This window comes from Peromyscus maniculatus, chromosome 2 (assembly GCF_049852395.1).
Source record: "Peromyscus maniculatus bairdii isolate BWxNUB_F1_BW_parent chromosome 2, HU_Pman_BW_mat_3.1, whole genome shotgun sequence".
NCBI lineage: Eukaryota > Metazoa > Chordata > Mammalia > Rodentia > Cricetidae > Peromyscus > Peromyscus maniculatus.
In genome coordinates this window covers 37,689,642-37,705,920 of record NC_134853.1, presented here as the reverse complement: position 1 = coordinate 37,705,920, position 16,279 = coordinate 37,689,642, and the positions used below count along the sequence as shown (strand labels likewise).

The following is a 16,279-nucleotide window of genomic DNA, read 5'->3' as shown; positions in this document are numbered from 1 at the left end:
GAATTCAGGTGTTTCTGGTACGTGGACTGCTCTCACCCAATGTGAGGTTGAACTGTTGACCTTGTGTACATCCTACTTCACAAATTAGTCTGTCAGATACACTAAGCCTATAGGCTGAAGATGATGCCCCAACACTGCGGAGAAACCTCAGGTGACTGCCCAGGCAGCTGGCTGTTTCTGTCAACTCACAAAATTTTTTGGAAGTTGCTTGCATGCACTTCCTGTTTTTATTTTTGTTAGCTAATATTATTCCCTTCTTGGGTCTCTGAGGGAGTTGAAGATTAGTTAGTTATGGTTGAAGATTAGTTAGTTATAGTTGAAAATTAATTAGGATAGAAAGTACATTAGATACATCTTGGAATTATCAAAATAGGATAGATAATGGAATTATTTTCTCTGATTCGTCAAATACCTGTTTAGGTATTTATTACTTGTATATATTGTATATAGTTATTGTACTTTTGTATATAGTTTTTCTTTTGTTAGTCATAACCTTTTGCTTTTTTTCTTTTTATTAAAATAGAAAAGGGGAAATGTGGTGGTAATCTAATTGTATTGAAATATTATTTTGATTTGTACTGAAATATTAATTTGATTGTATGTTAATAAATAAAGTTGTCTGGGGGTCAGAGCTATTAGAGCCATAGCAAGAGTGTGGAAGTGGTGGCACACGCCTTTAATCCCATAAGATCTCTGTGTGTTCAGGGATACAGCCAGCATTGGAGACATATGCCTTTAAGAACTAGGGGGCTGTACATTCAGACAGTGACGAGGCAGTCATGTGTTTGGGTTTACAACCAATGAGAAGGCAGAACAACATACTTTAAAAATACGAACCGACAGGAGGTAGGTCTCTTTTCGCGAAGCTGGGACAGCAGGAGGAAGGGTGAGATTTTAGCTCTGAGCTCTGACCTCTCGGCTTTCTCTTTTACATTGTTTCTGTGTTTCTTATTTAATAAGACGGTTGGTTACATCTACAGTTCCTTTTCTCATTTTTGTGACCAAATACCTATCCAGGAGCAACTTGGGCATGGGAGACTTTCTTTTTATTCATGACTTGAGAGGCTACAGTCCTTCGTGGTGTGGAAGGCATGGTGGTGGGTGGTAGGAATATATGGCATCTCAGCAGACCAGGAAGTGGGGAGGGAGAGTGCTGGGGACTCAACTATCTTCCTTTTCCTTCTCACTCATTGTCAAGCCCCAGCCCATGGAATGGTGCTGAGAGCTTTCAAAAGCCATCCCTCCCTCCGTTGACCATCTCTGGAAATATCCTCATGACTACAACCAGGGGATAGTCATGAGGTTGTAGTCCTCACTAAAACCCTAGGCATTCCTTTATCCCATCAAGTTAATCAAGTTGACAATCAGACACTTGACAAACAGATTAGAAAACTGGGTTACTTGACTGTCCCATCCCCAAGACTTCTACAGGCTTAATGTGATTCTGTATAGATGGACAAAGCCAAAGAAAGCACAGTTTATTCAAAACAACCTCTTCTATCACTCCTGGTGATCACAAACTGCTATCCAGATTCAAAATCATGTTAGTTTGGTTAAGACTCTCCTATTGTGAAGTAGGGTAATTAAGAACTGTCTGAAATTCTAACTTTGTGATGGATTTTTTTCTTCTGTACCTTTGAATCTTACCTATAATCAGAACTGAAGAATCCCTAAGTCAGAGCCAGCTACTAACTATCATGGGAGGGTACAGTTTGGGGAGTGACATTCTTAAAACATAACAATAAATGATTAAAACTAACAGGATTTCCGAGGAACACGTACATATAAACTATTTAGATCTACAAAAAGATACACCCAGAGCCAAAGAAAATCCTAAACCCACCCTGGGAAGAACTCGGCCTTCTAGAAGTCAGTTGAGCTTCTAACAAATGCCCTGGAGGAATGGTCAAATTCTCTGTAGTTTTCTGGAGGTGGAGATAATGAATGACAAGTGACCATAACAAAGCCGTGGTGATCTCCATGACACTTTCCAGGGTGCAGGACATCACCAACCTATTAGTCTGACATATTCTGGGAACATCAGCCATTGATACTCTTGTTAAGGCACATAAACACTTCCCACACAACTAGACTCTATACATTTCTGAGACATACTTCTTGTTTCACATTCAATAGTGGCCATTGGACAAGAATTGGTATTAAACAAAACATGTTCGACTGGCTTTACAATTTTTCATGGATTCAGTTGATGTCTTCTAGCAGCACAAAATCAGAAGTACTATTAGATGTTAACTTTATTCAAAGATAATGTGGACTGGAAAAATGAACATTCAAGATGGGCAAATATAGACACCCATGTAGACATATACATACACACATAAAAATGTTATAAAACTGGCCAATGAAGATAAGAACAGTAAGATAAAGAGAGTAATTACCAACATTATAGCAACATCCTCATCTGGCTGTGTTCATGTGATGGCTGTCAACAAACTTTATTCAGAAGTGAATATAGTTGGATTGTGATAACTCATGCTGATCCAGGAAGATTGTGATGAGTTTAAGGCTAGCGTAGGCTACATAGTGAGATACTATCTCAAAAAAAAAAAGGAAAGAAAAAATGAAGAAAGAAAGAAAGAAAGAAAGAAAGAAAGAAAGAAAGAAAGAAAGAAAGAAAGGAAGGAAGGAAGGAAGGAAGGAAGGAAGAAAGAAAGAGGGAGAGAGAGAAAGAAAGAAAGAAAGAAAGAAAGAAAGAAAGAAAGAAAGAAAGAAAGGAAGGAAGGAAGGAAGGAAGGAAGGAAGGAAGGAAGGAAGGAAGGAAGGAAGAAAGAAAGAAGGAAAGAAAGAATCAAATACAATGCCTCTCTTGCTCCTGGTACACAGGCGGGCCTTAGAGAGTGGAAATAGCACTGCTTGAGAAGGTGGACCCATAAATGAGAGACAGCACATCAACCAGACCCCAAAAGACTCTCACTGGCCCAACATGAAAGGTTGATATGGATGGACATGTGGTTTATGTCTGTAATTCCAGTACCTTGGAGGCAGAGGCAGGAGAATTACAAGTTTGAGGCAATCTGGGCTATGTCATAAGACCTTGTCTCAAAAAACAGCAGGCCAATGTAGCACCCTATACCAACAATAGCCAAGTTGAGTGAGGCAGACAAAGTGGCGTTTCAGTGCCTGCTGGCCGCTGAAGAGCAGAAGGCTCAATGCCCAACAGAGGTGCACCACGTCATGGAGCCATGTTGGGATGAGTATGTGGAAAACCTAGAGAACTGGCTAGACTCTCGTACTGAAAACTGCGTCACTAGCTGTGTGGACTGCTTCACTAACACTCTTGCCATCACTGGTCAGTTTGCACAGAATGTCCAGAAAGGAGGTCAGCAGGCGGGCCCTCAGGAGAATGACAGAAGACACAGGACTTGTTATTATGCAGGGGGACTTCTAGTGGAGGAAAAGTTGTCTAGCTCGTGTCAGCTTATGAGCAGTCAATTGTCACGTCTGTTGGTGCTGGAACCTAAACAACTCGAATGTTTTAAAAAGTTAATCTCTGGAATATGAAGTTAAAAAGGTGAGAGAAAGAGAATGGATAGGGTGGAGACAGCTGTGTTTTTAGAATTGAAAAAGGCCAGCAGCCAGGAGGCTTGTGCTAGGGCAGGCTGAAGCTGGGAGCTGGAATTAGCAGGAGAGTGCAAGGCACAAGGCCATCCCTATAGATATGAGAGCAGAACTCAACTCACCCGGCAAGCCCTCCACCCAGACGGTAAGCTCATGCCACACTATACATAACACAACCACCCAGGAAGAGGAGGAGAATCTAGAAGCCAGTCAGGGCTAGGCATGTAGCTCAGTATTAGAAATAAAGGAAGAGGAGGAAGAGAGAGGGGGAGGAGGAAGGAGAGGAAGAGGAGGAGGTAGATGAGGAGGTGGGAAGAGCACCATAGCTCAGCACTCAGTGACAGACTACTCCTTTCTGCATCTGTGACCCCGTGTGTCTCTGCAGTACTCCTAGTCCTGCCTGAGAATGGGTTGTCATCTCTTTTACCCATAGAGTCTTTTCTCTCAATGCCTGTGTGTCAACAGACTTATCTGTCCTTTGCCCTTTCAAGGCAATAATTACTGGAGCTACATCTTCCAGCAGGAATGAAGCATCTCTCCATGTTTTAAGATCAAAGTCTGTGTTATTAGAGTTGCTTCTGGAGGTGGCCATGTTTTCTCCCAAAGGAAGTGGTTTCTCCCTAATCAGTGCAGGCTTCTGACTTCTGTGTCTGCCTCCAGAAAGCACCAGCCTCTTCCAGTGCCAGCTTCCTGCATGACTCCTGTTTCATGCAATTGCTTTCATTGTGCTAAAGCCTTCTGATTAAACTACACTGGGAAACTGCTCTGGAAACTGGATGCTGTTTGTGCTTTCTCCTTGATTCTTGTCATTTAGGTTTCAAAATCCCTTCTACTTTATTTAACTGACAATCTAATTCCTTTAAGCTCTTTTTATTCAAGGATTATCAGAATGCTCATATTTAGTGGGTAAAAGTTTGGTGAAAAATGAAAAAGTTATACTATCAAAGCCCCTCTCTGAAAGAAAGAAATTAATTGATCCATTTAACCAAGTGATCAACGTTAGCCTTACTAGTGCAGGGAGAGATGGAGATACAGGCCCTTTGTACCTCCTGATGCCCTCCTTACTGAGACAAATAAAAAAGCACTTTATGAGAGAGGTCCCTTGCCAAAAGGATGTCACCTGAATGGTGAGGGAATACGAAGCTCAGAGAGAATTCTACAAAATAACTGACGCTTGTGTTTCCCTCAGATGGTTGTGAGCCACCATGTGGGTTCTACAAAATAACTGACGCTTGTGTTTCCCTCAGATGGTTGTGAGCCCCCATGTGGGTTTGGGGAATCAAACAGGGGTCTTCTGCAAAAACAGCTAGAGCTCTTCTTCTTCTTCTTCTTCTTCTTCTTCTTCTTCTTCTTCTTCTTCTTCTTCTTTTTTTTTTTTTTTTTTTTAGAATTCTTGGGAATACTGATTTTACTTTCCCTGAATGTCAGAGTCACCTGTCATGAATTTGAAAGAACAGGTACATTTACCTTTCCCCCTCCACTCTGTCATACAATTCTAAACTATACCATCGTTCCTGAATAAACATACTTTAAATTTTAAAAAAAATGAAGAAAAAGGAGGGATGAGCATGTCTATAGACAGAAAGAAGAGACAAGATCTTGATTTATTTTTGTCACCTTAACATAACTTAGAGTCACTTGAAAAGAGGCAACCACGGTTGAGAATTGTCTCAATCAGACTGGCCTGTGACCATGTCTGTAAGAAAATTTCTTGATTGACAATCAATATGGTAGGGTCCAGCCCACTGTGGGTCAATGGCCCTGGTATGTATAATCTGCCTGCCTGCCTGTCCATCCATCTGTCAGTCTGTCCGTCCGTCTGTCCGTCCATCCATCCATCCATCCATCCATCCATCCATCCATCCATCCATCCATCTACCTACCTATCTGTAGAGAGAGGTATTTCTCCATAGTTCCTGCTTCAGTTCCCACCCTGGCTTCTTGGAGTGATGGACTGTGTGTAAGTGTAATCCAGATAAATCCTTTCCTCCTCTAACTTGCTTTTGGTGATGTTGTTTGTCACAAAAACAGGAAGCAAACTGGAACAGAAGATAACATGAAGACACTAAGGATCACTCTCATAAAAGCAGTTCTCAGCTAGTGCTCTTAACTGGGGAACAACCTCTACAGCCCCAGGCATCTTATTTTAGGAAATTCAGGGTGAAATATTTAGAGAGCAAAGGATTATTGTTCCTGAAGCTGTCAGATAATAGTTAGGATATTTTATATGCAAAGAGATTGATTGATGGAAGATGGATGAGAGAGGAGAGTGCTAATGAACAAAAGTATGGTTAAACATTATAGGAGAATTAAGCAAAGAATATATGGTGATTCTTTGTGTTCCCTTGGATACTTTCCTGTAATTCTGAAATAATGTCTACATGAAAACTAACACGTGTTTCTGGAGACCAGAAGTCTGCTTAGAAACCATGAAAGCATTTGTAGAATTTGAACCGAGGACAAGGCAGATACCAAAGTCGTGGAGCCAGCTTGATAGGAGATGAGAAGGGGGCATCCACACTAAAGATCTGAGGGAAGGACACTGGGGGAGGGTGGCTGGAGCTGCCCTTCCTCAGAAGGAACAGAAAATGGTCACACTGATTCTTACCTTCCAGACAGTACCAGGCAGACCTTGGAAACCTCTAATCTGGCTGTATGAGGCAATTTTTAATGTGTAGTTCACTGTTTTGGTCTAGTTACAGTGCAGCACATTTCTGTGTGTCATCATATGACAGATTAACTTTAATAAGATTCAAACTTATAATTATGTTATTGGTGTCATAATCATTACTATGTGGCTCAGTTTTAACAACATATTGTTTAGGTTGTTTGTTCCTTCGTAATGTCAGACTAACATGGTTTAGAGCTGGATTTCTCACTGTTTGCTTTGGGAAACCGAGCAAGGCTGGGGCTTACTAGGGCTTTGCTTTGTCTGTGGCATCTCAGGCTGAGAAAGTGACTTAATAGAAAGCTTCGATGTCATCCACAGGACAGAGTTCAAATTCAACCCATCCACTTTACAGAGGGAATTGGAACAAGTTGCCTACCCATGTTGAGCCTTTCTTACCTACACATTGTAAAAACGAGGATGTAGTTGTGAGGGTTGAGTAGGAGGTTCACTGAAGAACCTACCCGGTCTTTTGGTTACCACAAAGGGATCACTAGTCACCTTCCTTCCAGAGAATCTGGATGAACTATTACTCATTTCCCTGGTAAAATTCTGCTGCACCATTGCAGCCAAGTGAGCCTTCTCTTCTCTGTAGTACACTTTCCCCAAACCAGCAGGTTTTACGCCAGTTTTAAGCACACTGCAAATGAGCAACTTGCATTTGGCTGAGTCTCTCTCAGTAGTTCCCAGTGGTGGCTGATTACTAGAGCAATCTGGGGAGCTTGAGAACGGTTGGATTTCCCCTCCAGAGATTGACTTGATTGGTCTGTGTAAGTCTGGCCACGGGGATACTGTGACCACTAATTGGACTTCAGCTTGTCACTGCTCCTCTGTGGTATGGCCACGTGGGTCATGTGGGTCTCTGGCCAGGCTTACAGGAGTTAAAGGGAAGCTTTGTGTCCACTCTGCCTCTTCTCACAAAAGTCGACCAGGAGCTTGTGCAAAGAGTTTATAAGAGTGCCCATGTTGGGCTCAGAAATCTAGACCTCTGGAGGAAGATTCCCAGGAGAGTGGAAAGAGCACCAGTGACAGTCAATGCCAAATAATTTACTGCTATTCTTGTTTGCCATTAGCCAAGACTTCAAAGGTTCAGTGTAAGAGTGCTACTGCTTAGGGCCAATGTATTGAAGAGGTCGTTCAAAAATGCCAGGACATGGATTCTCAGGTGGTGAGTTCTTCTAGACAGTGGCTCTCAACCTTCCTCATGCCGTGACCCTTTAATACAATTCCCCATGTTGTGGTGACCCCCAACCATAAAATTATTTTTGATACTACCTTATAACTGTAATTTTGCTACTGTTATGAATCATAATGTAAATATCTGTGTTTTCTGATGGTCTTAGGTGACCCCTTTGAAAGGGCGGTTTGACTCCTAAAGGGGTTGTGACCCACAGTTTGAGAAACCCTGCTCCATAGGATACCTGACAGATAACAACTCATATGCACAGCAGATTCCCAGGGTAACCCCCTGGCTACTCTTCAGCAGGAAAGTGACAGTAGCCATGTTCATTGTAGGAATAATCATCCTCCTACTGTTTCCTTTTAAGGAGGTATAGTCACCTGTGGCTTAGTGACAGACACAGTCTGAGAAGTGTGCTCTTATGTGATTTTTGTCTTTGTGTGGACATCGTAGGGTACACTCACTTAAACCTAAGTGCTCCAGGTCTCTCACTTTGTGTCCTTCTCGATGCAGTCAGGAGTCGTGTAAACAACATAAGCCTGCTACTGACTAGCCTTGAGCACACTGTGCCTTTGGAAGTAAAATGGGTGGCCTTAAAATAAAGGTATCCCATGCCAAGTCATTGTTCGCATTGTCAGTTCTCTGTGCTGTGCTGCTATGTGACGGGCAGCATGGCGGGCTCGTTGGCACCAGCACCACCACACATGCTGTAGTGCTGCCTTGTCCGGCCACCGTGAGAGCTGTGACAGCTATGACACCGCAGAGACGTTCTCAGCTCCATCTTCGTCTCTGTAGTCACTGGTTGACTGAAAAGTGGGTGTGCCCAGTGGTGGGGGCCCGCGGCTTTAATCCCAGCACTTGGGAGGCAGAGACAGGCAAATCTCTGAGTCTGAGGTCAGCCTGGTCTACAGAACAAGTTCCAGGACAGCCAGTAATACAGGGAGAAACCCTGTCTTGAAACACAAAAAAACAAACCAAACCCCAAAAATGGGATGCATCATTATGCTTGCAAGTGTCAGTCCTCCTTCGTTAGCAACAAATGACAGCTGTACTGGACTTTGTTACAAGGTGGCTGCTCTGACCTGCTGGACTGCAGTTGGGGGAGACAGTTATCCACACTGCAAATACAACAAAGCGAGTGTTTAGAGCCATGTCTGGTTCCCATCTGCACCCAACTATTAATACACAAAGTCTCCTACAGTGTCCACACTTTTCTTTGTTAATTCTACCAGGTATTGCGGTGTTAGGATCTGGGGAAACAGAAGTCAGATAAGCATAAGTGAGCATCAGAGTGACCGAGGCTAATTGTGTACCTTGGTTCAATAAGAGGCATTTATCAAGTCGAAACTTTTGTTTGAACACGCAGTCTCGCAACAAGCACTGGTTAGGCACCCACTGAACGCAAGCATTGTGTACAGTGCTTGTGGACAAGCGTTTGTAGGAATGCATTAACAACCACCGTGGCTGTATGCTAATTAGTGTGAGCCCGCTACAACAGGCAGTTCTTGCTAAGTCGTCTTCCTTATCTCCATTTTCCTGGAGAGGAGACCAGCGATTGCCAGGCCATTTAGCTCCACAGCTAGTCCCTACTCCTCATTCCAGTGAAACCTTGCGCAAACCCAACATACACCTTTGAAGAATTTGCTCTGTTTTGATTATTAAGGTAAAGAGCTCCCCAAACATCAACTCGCTGGTATCCTTTTCTCCGTGGAAAGCTCCAAACACTGCAATGATCAGAGCCTGCAGCCTCTGCTCCCAGGCGCACACCACTTATGGCACATTGAGAAGTTGGGTGGGAAGGAAAGGCAAAGCTGTGTGGAAGTTTTCGCGACTTCTGAGGACCCCAGGATCTTCCTAAGGAAGAATGCTGGTTCCTAGGCTGCCCCCACTCTCCCAACTTGCATGCTGTGTCTCCAAAGTCTGTTTGCTTGCAAAACCCTGTGCGGTGGCCACACCAAATACCAAACCTTGGACAGGAACCAAACGGTCACTTCCCCGCCCTCCCAGCACAGTATGCAAATCCGAGCACCAGGAAGTAGCTGGGACCTCTTGGCCGAGCTCAACGACAGCCAGTTCCTCTCCCACCGAGCCGGGCCGGGTGCCTCCCTGCTGACGCTCTGCAGCTAAATAGCCTGCTGCAGGCCGGGCACTGTCCCCCGCGCAGTGTACCCGCAAGCGCCGGCCACGCGTCCTGCTACCCGGGCCGGCAGCTGCTTCTCAGGCGGGCCCCGCAGGGCCGTCCCGTCCGGTGCACCGCTTTGAACTGAAGTCACCGTGGAGTTCCGCCGCCCCGAAACTTTCACCGCGAGCGAGTGAGTCGGGGGCTTGAGCGCGGGGTGGGCGCGTCGAGTGGACCGAAGATTGGGCCACTGCGGGAGCACAGGTCGCTTGCTTGGCTAGGGACCCGGAGATTCGGCGCAGCAAAGGCAGCGGCAGCAAAGGTCGTGCGCCGTTTCTTGTCTGCGCTTACCCCCGGTGGTGTGAGCATTCGGATGCCTCCAGCCCGGAGTGACTGTGACTCGCCCGGGCGGTCGAGCGGGGGACGCGGGGGCGGCGGCTCCGCAGGTGTCCGCAGCGGAGCGGCGCGGGGGCGTAGTGGGAGGTGCGCACAGGGTGGGCGTCCCTGAGTCGCTGACGTGGGCCACCTGCGGGCCCGCTCCAGCTTGTCTTCCGTGACAGGGAAGCCTCAGTCCACCAAGAAAGGAGCGCGGCGGGGATTCGGGAGTGGGTCACCTGGGATGCAGCGGTCATCCGGCAAGACCCTGGGTCCCCAAGCATGAGAACGGGGGTTGGCCTCGGCCCTCTCTAAGGCTAGCTGTTGGCTGAGGTCCCTGGTGACTCGGGGCAAGGTGGTGACGTCCAGCAGCTAATGCGGAGGCTGGAGCTCGACCTCCCGCGGAGCCGGGCTTCTCTCTGGCGACAACGGAGCAGTCCGACGCCTTGGCCAAGAGGAAGCTAGAGTTATTTTAAGAATTCAGGGATGCCTTTCTTTCGGGCTGGGGGAAGGGTGTATGCGACAGTTCCCACTGGCCTGCCTTATCTTGGCTGGTTGTAGTGGCTTCCCCATGCTGTTTATGTAGTATTTTTTCCTATAGTCCCGCTACTCTAGGCGCTTGTGGTTGTCTCTTCGTTTCCTTGAATATCCATGTTTGTGTTCATTATGCCAATCCTCTCAACATCCTTGCCACTCAGAATGCAGGTGGGAATCTAGGCCATGCAGTCTCGCAGCTGTGTGTGACTGCAGATTATTGAAATTCCCAGTTTGGGTTTCTTCGTTAATGCAGAATGAACCTACTGGATAGGTTTAGTACACTGAGAGTCCTGGGACATATGCCGCATTATGTGAGTGTTACTTGGTACAGCTGATACTCTATGAAAACGAAGGTCCTTGGTTGGGTATTGGCAGTTTGGTAATTTTAAACCTGAGACCACAAATCAGAGTGAGCCATTTGACTTGAAAAAAATCTGCTTAATAAAGACCTGAAAGGTGTGCTGTCCTGCAGGTTCCTCTGATTCCCTCATTCCAAGGAGAGGCCCTAAGACCTAGCAGGGAAGGATGGACTCCTGCTTCGCTCCTGAAGTTCAGCCCGCTGTAGGGTGTTTTCTCTGTGCAATCAACACCCATAGCATTTTTTAGGGAAACAGACTCTGCCCTTTGGGGTACAGGAGCCTCTCTTTCTTTAGTGAGGGGAATCCTTCCTCCCCCTAAGACTGCCTATCCAGGTTCTCATTTGGAGTTAAGCAGGGTGATTTGGGGCGTTTGTTGTTTTTTGTTTTGTTTTTTAAAATTGGCTCACAAGAGCCCTTGGTATTGAGCCTCTTGGGCTGTGAGTGTGGTTACCTTCTGAGCCAGGAAGAGGCCAACAGATGTGAAGGAAGAGAGGTCAGTGTCCAGGAATCCAGAACTGTGGTATAGGACCATTTGCCAGAGTTGAAATTTTGGAACACCCACTTGGGCCGTGTATTGATTGAGTCGATGTTTCCTCATGGCAGCAGCAGTTATATTGGGATATGTCCATGTTTATACACTGTCCATTCTGGCGTTGACAGTGCCATGACATCAGCTTTGTCTCTTCTGCTCAAAAGGAAGGCCGGGTTCCTGGTACTTGACAGGTGCTCTGTGGAGATTGCTTGGAAGGAGGAAGGAAGGTGTGCCTATTGGACACCCTGAGCTGTAGGCTTCTGGTCCCTCTGTCTTGGTTTCTGTAACAGGGTGGGAGGACATTGTCAAGTAGCACCAGAGCCCAAATGGAAGTGCCTGTTCATGACTGTTCTCTGTCTTTGGAGGAGGTCTTGATGTGCAGTAAGACAGTTTCTGTGGAGACAGTCACCCTTCTTTATCTTTCAGTGCTTTTAATACCCCGCCCCCCTTCCACTGCTAGTGGCTTCCTTTAAGCAGAAAAAATGGTCGGGCACAGCTTTGCAGATCTGTGACTTTGAAGACCTCTTCGTTCCTCTAGTGTGTGTTCAGAAATAAATCACAGGAGCATCTAATTAGAGTCTGTTCCCATAGAGATGTCATTTAGCGAAATGAAACCGTATGATCATATATAAACCTACCCTGATTTCATAATCAGAACACAACACACACATACACAGTGTAAGACATTGTTACATCTCACTGGGACCAACGGTCCCTAGGATGCATAGATTAATACAACATTAAAGAGCACCCCAATCAGTAGGACATTAGCCAGGGAGTGATACGCTGGCAATGAAACCAGCCTGGAGTCTTTTTGAGCCGTTTTTAGCAATGAAGATAATTCTCTCTCTCTCTCTCTCTCTCTCTCTCTCTCTCTCTCTCTCTCTCTCTCTCTCTCTCTGTGTGTGTGTGTGTGTGTGTGTGTGTGTGTGTGTGTGTGTGTGTGTATGTGACTTCAGAAGCCTCCTCAATGCTGACTTCATCTGGACTCCTCATGATTCCCTAGCAGTAGGCAAGGGACAGATACAAAATGAGATTCAGGGACTTGTCTGAGATTGGACGGTTAAATGGTCTTTGGATATTATAGGTATGTTTTCTGACTGTTCCTACTTTGCAGTAGCCAATTACTTAAAATAAATTTATTATTTAGTACATATTTGAGAAAGAGAATTACAGAGTAATTTTACTTATTTGGTAGTTTTCTGAACTAAGTATGGGGATCTGTAGGCGTGAATCTCCAGGAAGCCATCTCCTGTATTTTCAGCAGTTTTCTCTTTGGTGTGGATAATCCATAATAACTGCTAAGGTTAACACCCAAAAGTCTGCTGGAACAGCCTTGCTTATGACACTTACTCGTTAGCCAGGAATGTCCGAGGACTGTCAAAAGACTTCCGGCCCCTTTGCTAGAAGTACCTTGTCCATGAGCTCTACCAGCTCTACATAACTGTTATAACAAGAGCATCATTCACGATGGAGATGGACATCCTCTAGGATCCATGTAGAAGGCCTGACTTTCTGAGTGCCTCATGTGGGCCAGTGTTCATCTTGCTGTAGTCATTGCTTCCTAGTTTTGAAGGCTAATAATGAAGAGAAGGAAATGGAAGAGGAAGTTTCTTTTCCAGTCAGAAACACTGAAATATTTCTACAGCTACCCAGTTTCCTGATGCTTAGATTGTGCAATTTTGAGTAAACTCTGTCATCATTTCCAACATTTAAGTTCCCATTTAAGGGGAAATGCTCAAATGTAGAAAATGGGGTGTTAATTGAGGGGTGAGAAAGCTTGTGACAGGCTAGAGTCAAGTTAGGTCTTCTCTCACCTTTGTCTTGATTATCTAGAAGGACTTCCCTGTAATGCTGAACAGCAAGCGCAAATAATTAAATCAAATTCTAGCAAGTACAGTCTGCCGTAGCCTTAGTTCTTTATTCTTTGTGCCTTTTTTCTTTTTATTCTGGCTTTCACTTTTCCTTCTTACAGGTTAAGCCATTGAATTTCTTTGCTGGCCATGAAACTGTTTCTTGAAAGTTGAGTTGCAGTCAGGACCGTTCTCTGCAAGTCCCGCTGACTCCACTGCCCATCACCTACGATGCCTTTGCAGTGTGACTCCTCCTTGTCACTGGCAGGATGCTAATCGGCCAGTTATGGAAAGAGATTACATTTGTCCTCATTATCGTACCCACAGTCACTGTTCAGAAGCCTTGACCCTAAATGGTGTCCTATAAAACCACATAGATGCTAAAATCACAGTCATTTATTTTGTTTTTAAGACTTGGTCTCAAATGTCCCAGACTTGTCAGAAACTCACTATGAAGCTGAGGATGGCCTTGAACTCCTGATAAAGCTTGCTTCTTAAATGCTGGGATTATAGGTGTGTGCCACCATGCCTGGCTCGCTAACACATCAGTTTGAGAAGCAGTTTCCTAAATGTCTCACTGGCCAAGGGGGAGCCTTCCCATATGTGTAGCCTGGACTGTTTTTTAGTTTGTTCTATTTTCTCTCCTACACTGTATATTTTAAAGTCATTATTGGCTTTTGTGTCCAATCTCAACTTTCTGTGAGAGCTAACATTTCCCTTGCCACCTCTCTGACTGCAGGCCACACTGATTGGAAGCTACTCTTGAACACACCTCCTCTAGTTCCCTCCTTTCTGTGTACTAATAAAGCATTTTGTGGGAGGCTCTACCACCTTGAGGGGCCACTCTTGAGTGCTGGGAGTCCACAGGGAGACTGCAGAGGTGGGCCAGCCCTGATGGCTGGTGGTATTTGGTTTAAGTGGGTGCCCCACTCTTCCCGTAAGTGTTGACTCCCACGGGGCAGAGGGAGTGGAGAAACTGGTCTCTGAGAGGCTGTCTGGAGAGACGGGACCACTTCTGCTTTCCACGGGAAAGCTGTGTTGCTGAGAGCAGAACTCGGCCAGAGGGAGAGGCACAAAGGAAGTGATACCCCCCACGCCCTGCACACTCTGGTCATTTGCCTGCGGCCCCTCCCTTCAAATCACCCAGAATTCTTTTCCTGCAGGGTTCCATTGACCACCCCTGCTTGGTCTGCAGGTTCATAGTCAATTTTCCCTGGAGAGAGAGACAGAGGGATGGAGGGAGGAAAGGAGGGAGAAAAAGGGAGAGAAAGGGGACATGTGGAGGAGGAAGGTTGAAGACTCTCCTCAGGCAAAGGCCTCCAGCAGGAAGTTGTATATTTGGAAATATACAGTCTTGATTTTTCCAGCCCCAGAAAGATGTATATTTTGAAATTTCCCCTGGTGGAAACTCAAAGTAAGATTTCACAATCTTTAAATGGTCGCACAATATGCTGTCTTGACTATAGCAGTTTAGGGCTGTTTTTAAAGCTCCTGAATTATAATTAAACTCTTGGAATACAGCTGTGATGGTCAGACCTCCAGAAGCACAATCTGTCTTAGAAACACGTTTTCCTTATGCCCATAGCATGCAAAAACAAGTGGGCAGACAAAAAAGACACCAAAATCGGACTAAGGAATCTTCCTTTGTATCGGGGTGATTGGGAGTCCTGAGTCATATTGGGGAACTCTGTTTGGCTGCAAGTGAGCAGACGTGAGCCTGGGCCTCACTAGCAATTTATTAAAGAAATACAAATGCCACCGAGTGGGGTGGTATAGGCCTGTGGCACCATCTACCCAAGAGGCTAAGGTAGAAGGGTCATTTGAGCTCTGGAGTTTGGGGCCAACGTGATCAAAACAGCGCTATCCCATTTAAAAACCAAAGTAAACCCCAACAATTCAAATACAAATTAAGAGACATCTATCCGCCGGGCGGTGGTGGCGCACGCCTTTAATCCCAGCACTCGGGAGGCAGAGCCAGGCGGATCTCTGTGAGTTCGAGGCCAGCCTGGGCTACCAAGTGAGCTCCAGGAAAGGCGCAAAGCTACACAGAGAAACCCTGTCTCGAAAAACCAAAAAAAAAAAAAAAAAAAAAAAAAAAAGAGACATCTATCCGTACAACTGAATAACTTGTAAATGCCTCCAAAATCGCATTTGATTATACTTCCTAATATGGCAAAGTTTGTTTTTTTGTTTTGTTTTGTTTTGTTTTTTCCTTATCATGGGTTTTTATGTGTTCAGATGTGTGTGGAGGTGTGAGGTTCTACATCATTCTTTTGCAGCAGGGTCTCTCAGGCTAACCCAGAGCTCACTAGTTTTGCTAGCCAGCTTCCTCGGGAACCCTGTCTCTGGGTTGCAAGTGCTTGGCTGTGGAGCAGCCTCCCCAGCCCGAAGTGCTTTGTAAAAGCTGAATACAACTGGAGGATGACGGGAGTCGGGGACAGCCTCCCGAGGGAAGAGCCCCCAGTTGTTTATGCTACAACAAGTGGTCCACCCTGAGATCACATGCTTACAGGTAACATTATACAGACTGAGCAGGTTATAGTTATGTGTTTAGGAACATACACGCCGGCACGCACGCACGCACGCACGCATGCTTGCACACACACAACAATTAAAGAAAAAGAGGCCAGGAATTTGAGAGACAGCAGGCATGTTAGGCATGGAAGGGAGAAAGGGGAAGGGAGAAATGATATAATTATATTATAATTCCAAAAATATAACTATAAAAATAATAAATCTTCAAACATTTTTAACTGATACATTAAAATTGTATACATTTGTGGAGTGCCTGTAATATTTTAATACATGTCTACGTTACATAATGTTTAAATCAGAATAAATCTGTCCCGGCCACAATGTGCAATCGGAATGTTTTCCAAAGCACTTTGTGCTTAAGACTTCACTCCCGCTGTGTGGAGGAAGTGGGAACTCCCAGAGAGGACCTCCTGGGAGGTCTTCAGGTCATTTTGCTGCTCTCTTAGAAGCCACAGTGTGTCCTCAGGCCTTCTCTCTTCCTCCGCTTTATTTCATAGTGATGAGATGAGTGTGTTATCTGCCACATGCGTCAACCACCATGC

At 45.3% G+C, this 16,279-nt stretch overlaps 1 protein-coding gene and 1 pseudogene across 2 annotated transcripts in view; both read left to right on the top strand.

The window, feature by feature from the left end:
* The first annotated feature begins 2,944 nt into the window (after positions 1–2,944).
* Positions 2,945–9,554, top strand: LOC143271730 (mitochondrial import inner membrane translocase subunit Tim8 B pseudogene; annotated as a pseudogene).
* The window catches only part of Lyn (LYN proto-oncogene, Src family tyrosine kinase), a 124,077-nt gene continuing 117,257 nt past the window's right edge, over positions 9,460–16,279 (top strand). Inside the window, exon 1 of one of the 2 annotated variants that reach the window (XM_006992640.4) lies at positions 9,460–9,739. The gene's annotated coding sequence lies outside the window, so the exon portion shown is untranslated. The remainder of the gene's footprint in view (positions 9,740–16,279) is intronic. The other variant, XM_006992641.4, reaches the window with a different exon arrangement.